A 6414-nucleotide genomic window follows, 5' to 3' on the forward strand; every position below is an offset into this window, starting at 1 on the left:
TTTTCTAATACTGTTGACATTGAAACAATGTCAGATTCTGATATTGAAACACTGTTGAGCTATGGTGTTGATTTTCCACCTCTTTCGCACAGTTGCTTTTTATTAAAACAACAGTTAAATCATGACTGGAAATCTACCTCTCTTTATAGGTATTTTAACCAATACTAAACTACTGCATGTTTCCATCAATACTTAAACCACCTAAACACATAATTGTACTTATTCCTCAAATTGGACACCCTTTTAAAAAAAAAACCCAAATGTCTCACAATGTATCATGTCAATATTAATATCCTAAAATAAGAAAGCATTGCATGTGATGTAACAGAGAAAAAACTAAACAAAAAAAGGTCAATAGGCATGTTTCGTTTGCTAAATACTTTATTAAAAGACAGTTTCCTATTTACATTTATATGATTCACAGAAGTTTGTAATTTTTTACTCTGGGATGGGGATGCATGATGTGCGTCCTGCACCACCCAAACGATCTGGGGCGTATCGGAGCCATTTCTGCACTGCTTGTGCAAAGACAAACTCGGACATAGAGTTTGCCCCTAACTGCTGCGTCAGGCCATCTAGGACAAAAATACACACACACACACACACACACACAAACAAAAAAAGTGAATTAGAGCACATGAATAAGCTCTTGTTAACTGTCTTTAAAACAAAATAAACATGGGGTCCTCGGGCTGTACAAACTACAACCCGAGGACTAAACAAGCCAAAGACCAAAGACTCCATCTCCAGATTAACCGGACATGAAAGTCTTGTTATTAAGAAGGACAAAGTAATATAGCAAAAAAACGGTAAAACTTACCAAATATGCATTTGCAGAGCGCTGTATCTTTAAATGCCCTTTTTTGCTTTGTCTGGTCCTTGGTTTTTTTCCCTGCCCAGTTTAGTACCGAGGCCAGCTCGTTTGTAATGGCATAAGCCATTACACGGCGGACTCGCACCTCCAGTGTGGTCCCTCCAATCAAGGCAAAGCGTCTCACATATAGACACATTTTAAGAGATGGAATTAGCTTGTCTCATGTCTTTAATGTGTATGCAAGTGCTTGTGTGTTTAATCAACAGGCCGTTGTTATGTATTTAAATCACATCTGACAGCTATTACACTTTATAGTTACAAAGTGTACATAACCTTTATATACTTACCATTGCCTTATTTGCCTCTTGTGATTGAAGAGCTGGCTCTGCATTGTTTAGCTCCTCAATGTTGTGCAAGGGCAAATCCAGAGGCAGTACCCCAGCATCTACCGATTCATTGCAGCCGGTATTGCGGATGGCTCTGACCTCCTCACAGAGTTCGTTAACAGCTCTCGTCAGGTCTGACAGAAAAAGATAATTTTTTTTAAGTATTTAAGAATACAGACAACTTGTCAAAAGTTTCCTTGTGTCACACACAGATATGTACAAAGACACTAGACAGTATTTTATTACCTGGTATTTTCACTCAAGGGGCCTGGGGAAACCATTTCTTTGTGGGCTGCTCATCCTCTGAGTCACTATATGTGTACAGGGGATTTGGTCTAAAGAAAAAAAGTTGAAAACGGTCATAAGTAATTACAAATGTGCTTTTGGAATATTTTTTCCTAAAGTTACAGTTTGATTTATAACAACACACACAGGAAACGGAGATGTGCAAGAAGGTACAGTATACAAGGAATTTTTGAAGTGCACAAGTGTACACGGTTTTGCATTTATAAAAAGTTTACAAGCTTCCACTTTTTGGACTATATTATGTGGTGATATTGCAGTATGCAAGCACCACAGATATGTATAAAAGACAAGATCATAAATTCTTAGCAATCAAAGATATGTTTGTGAAATAAAAAAAGTTTTACTTGTGCTTTCTTTTATGACTGGTCTGAGTTTCAGCTTCGGACTGAAGGTCAGACGTATCACAATGTTCACTTAGATATTTCTGAAGACTGCGTTCTGCTTTGTGAAATGTGTCTGGAAGTACAAACACAATGTATGGCCAGACATAAATTAGGACACGAAAAACTTGTTATTGTTACATTTATACAACACCAATCCAGATGATACCCACCATGGCTTATTAGAAGTCGGACTGGTGCATAGGTGAGCCATGTTGCACCAGGATGAACTCTCCTCTTTACTGCGTCGTGGATCCTGAATGTGTCTCACGGAGGATATGGAGGCCATGACAATTTCTCCCCATTTATCCATGAACTAGGGACTATTTCTGTACCACCAGTGCTGAACTGCACAATGCACCAGTCTTTCATTTTTATCTTTTTTTTTAATTTGGAGTCCTTTTTTGTCCTGTCTAGGATAAACAGGAAACAGATATTTACAATATATTTCATAGTCACTACAAAACTTGATCTATTGATTGAACTAAATAATAAATAATAGCTTAAAATGTATATAGGCAACAATTACAAGCAAACCCGATAAAACAAACTCTTTTTTTTTTTTTTAACATACAACTGCGTGTGTATATGTAAGCATTTAAACACTGAAGATAATAAAATTAACAGTATTTTGTCTAAGTCTGCCATTGTAGGAATTCATGGCACCGAGACAAAAACTTGGCGCACAGTGTGGCATCAAAATAGGCGCACACCTTTGACGCTGCGTTTTCTCCGTCTTCCTCGTCCACACGTAAATGCTAAAACTGAGTTTTCGAAAATATCCGCCCTGGCAGGCGTCTTTAAAAATCTCAGTTTTCAGTTGATGAAACGCAGTTTACGTGTGGACAAAAGGTGCAAACACATGTTAGGTGAGCGTGCAGCGTAAAGTTTGAATTGAGTGCGAATCGAAGCGGGTGCTCTCCAATCATTAAAAGTAACAAAGTCATTGAACACATTTATACAGTTACCTTTACGTTTATCAATCATATATCACAGATTTACAATTTTTTGTAGTACTACGCTAAAAAGCAACTACAGAGCGAAAGTCTGGGTCAAGCGCCGAGGCGACGGCAAGAACAAAGGAACCCTCGAAGCGTTAAAGCTAGCTTTGTAAGGGAATATAACGGAAAAGTATGAAACGAAAATGTTTTCTTTGTTGATAGACTTTGTTTGCAGTGCAATTTATTTGTTGCCGGATTGTAAGATGAAAGTAGACACAATTTCGGGCTCCCACATTTTATCCGAAACTTTACATTAACAAGTTTGTTTTTTTTTTTTTTTTACTGTTATTCAAATGCAACCATGGAAATAACGAATAGAACAAAAGTCATTCATTCTTACCTTATACTAATCGTGGTGCAGGCCAGTGCAATGCATGAACTGATGCCTTCTCCGGTCAATTCCGCTGAGAGTAAATCTAATGTCCCGCTCTACTGTACAAGACAATGGTTACCTGGAGGGACGTACCAATGTGATAGGGGTGCTGCGGAATAGTCCAAGTGGTAGCAGCTTTAATTTCCCGCTCAACCATAAATTGATGATTTTTCAACGTGATTGTTGTCACCTTGTCAACTATAAATAGATCAACAATCAACGATGACAGAACAACAGTGAATCAATGTTATTTCAATGTCAGTGTCAGGTTTCATCAGTATTTCAATGTTGTTTCAACATTGGTTTTGTGTTGACATTTCAATCCTGACGATTCTGATGGTTCAGATGGAAAATCAACATCTGTTCAATGTCTCCTTGCTATCTGGGTAGCTTCACGGAGTGTGTCGTCATAGTAACTCACTCAGAATTAATCTAAACTCGCTTTGTGAAACCGAAAACCCAGAGTTTTCGTTAACTCAGGATATACTTACTCAGAGTTTGCACTAAACCGGCTTCCTGAAACAGGGCCCAGGTCGTCTGTTGTTTCACACCATGTTTCCAGGTCGCATGTATTCATGTCCAGGTTTGTTCATGTCAGGGTTCTTCATGTTGTGTTTTAGTTCACCCAGTTTAGGTTAAAGTTTAGTTTTGCATCAGTTTGCCTTGCCCCTTTCTTTGTACCCTTCTATCAGCCTTATTGAACTGCTGGAGTGATGATGTCCTATGACATCATCACTCCATAAGCCAATGAGATTATCACATGACAGTTTTGAATGGGGATATTTCTTTTGAACTGTTTTCAATTTAACGTAATATTTAAGTGTTTCTTAGTTTTAGACTAGCTGGTTAGTCTATTTCAACGTTTTAAACCATGTCCCAGGGTTTTTACTTCACCATTGATGGGGTTTTAACAAGCAAATAAAAGACAGAGCTTAACTCTGTAAAGATTAGATGAAAAATACTCAAAGGATAAATTCAATTGGTTTATTATTTTCTTACATAAGTTGAAAAAAGTAAAACAAGTAACTACAGAAACAACAAAAGAAAAGTTAAACAAGCAAATAAGTAAATGAAGGGGGGAAAGGAGGAGGGGAGGAAACCCCAACAACCCCCTCTGAGCAAGCACGAGGCGACAGTGGGGAGGAAAAACTGCCTTTTAACGGGCAGAAACCTCCAGCAGAACCAGGCTCAGGAGGGGACAGTCAACTGCTGGGACTGGTTGGGGGGGGAGGGTGAAAAACGAAAAAAGATGAAGAAGGTGGAGAATATGTGTTAGGGGGGACAGGAGAGGTGCAAGGTAAGATGGATCACAGGTGGAGGAGGACGAGGCTAAATCATCTGAATAAGCGGCAGAACCAGCCTTTTTTCTTCTTTTTCAGGTATTTTTCCATGAGCTCGTTCTCCAGGATAAGGGTTCTCAGCTGATCGTTTGTTTCTGCATTCTGCTGCTCGAGTTGCTGGCATCTTTGCTTCATTTCTTTTAAGGTTGCTTGTTTTTTTCTAAGCTTTTCTTGCTTTTTGTTGTGCATCTCTTCTAACAGCTCATTTTTTCTCTGGATTTCTTGACTCGTACGCTGCAGGTCTTCATGTATTTTCTCTTGTTGTTGCTTTTGTGCCTGCATTTCAATTATTTGGCTCTTCAAGTCACTGGACTTCAACAACATCTCCTTAATGACCGCTGAGTGTTTCCTCTTCATTCCATCAATCCTACACTGCATCTCTGAACATCGTTTTTCCAGTATTTCCTTTTCTCTTTCCAGTTCAGGTGTTTCACAAAGTTCTAGCAATTCTAGATTCCTTCTCTCAAATTCCTGGATAATACGTTGTTCTTCTTCCTGTTGCTTTCTTTCTTCAAGAAGCTCTTTATTTTTGCGCTTTATTTGACCAAACCTGACTATCAGATTGTTGTACAATTTCCGTGTGGCTTTGAGTTTGTCCTTCATTTGTATTTCCTTTTCTCTTTTCAGTTGAAGTGTTTCCTCATATTCTTTATTATAAAATTCTTGCAATTCTAGATGCCTTCTCTCAAAGTCCTGGATAATACGTTTTTCTTCTTCCTGTTGCTTTTTCTCTTCAAGAAGCTCTTTATTTTTGCGCTTTGTTTCACCACACTTGACTTTCAGATTGTTGTACAATTTCTGCATGGCTTTGAGTTCGTCCTGCATTTGTATTTCCTGTTCAGTCTTCTGTTGGTGGATTTTTTCAATTGTTTTCTCCGCTTCATTGAGCTTTCCTCGAAGCACCTGGTTCTGTTTCTCAATGTTTTGGAGATCCCACTGTATCTCCTCAATATTAGCTTTCTTTCGTTGAAGCTGGGCAGATGTTTCTTTTAATTCAGCACTCTGTGTTCCTGATGAAAGAAAACGAGAAAAAATCTTCTCTCGTCCTTCATCAAACTTCACTCCCGAGCCCTCGTTGATCATTTTTATATCAGGCTGGCGTTGCTGTTTTTCTTCCAGGTCTTTATTTCGTGCTTCCAGTTGTCTGCACTTTTCCTCTAGTTGAAGCTTCTCTTCTTCAATTTGTTTAATTTTGTAATGTAGGTCAGATTTTTCCTTCTGACTTTCCTGTAATGCTCTTTGGACTGATAAGACACCATCCGTGGTAATTTCTCCTGGAGAGATTGGCCGCACAATTTCTCCTGGAGAGATTGGCCGGCCAGAACACAAAGGACAGGGAGCATAATCTTTTTGTCTTTGTTGGCCTTTTCGTGGAGGCATGTTGGAGCCCGTGCACAGTGACTCTGAAAAGGCTTAGAAATATTTCCAAATGTATCTCTGGTCGAACGTTTGAAGGCTGTGAACAAACTGATTAATTGCTGCTTCTGACCCCTATTTATAGACTTCAGATCAAAGGCAACAAAGTCCTTGTGACATCATCACTCCGTAAGCCAATCAGATTGTCACATGACATTTTAGAATGGGGATGTTTTGTTTTAAATTGTTTTCAAATGTAACTTTAGTGTTTCTTAGTTTAAGACCAGTTGGGCTAACACCCCCCCCCCCCCCCCCCCATTTAGTTGATTCACATATTAATTGCCACAAACATGTCAATAATAAATTTTATGATAAATGTTTTTTCATTATCCTACTTTTATAAAAGGAAACATTATTTAAAGCAGCGGTCCCCAACCTTTTCTGCGCCACGGACCGGT

General features: G+C 38.7%; 2 long non-coding RNA genes across 2 annotated transcripts; both read right to left on the minus strand.

Annotated features, from left to right (window-relative positions):
* Positions 1-455: 455 nt before the first annotated feature.
* Positions 456-1418, minus strand: LOC308392533. The gene is made up of 2 exons (XR_013970829.1): positions 821-1418; positions 456-575 (listed from the first exon to the last, which is right to left on the minus strand). It is a non-coding gene; the product is annotated as an uncharacterized lncRNA (long non-coding RNA).
* A 28-nt stretch (positions 1419-1446) lies between these two features.
* LOC308388292 lies at positions 1447-2287 on the minus strand. The gene is made up of 3 exons (XR_013970076.1): positions 2060-2287; positions 1851-1962; positions 1447-1535 (listed from the first exon to the last, which is right to left on the minus strand). It is a non-coding gene; the product is annotated as an uncharacterized lncRNA (long non-coding RNA).
* Positions 2288-6414: the final 4127 nt, after the last annotated feature.

Source organism: Rhamphochromis sp. 'chilingali', assembly GCF_963969265.1.
Source record: "Rhamphochromis sp. 'chilingali' genome assembly, chromosome: 2".
NCBI lineage: Eukaryota > Metazoa > Chordata > Actinopteri > Cichliformes > Cichlidae > Rhamphochromis > Rhamphochromis sp. 'chilingali'.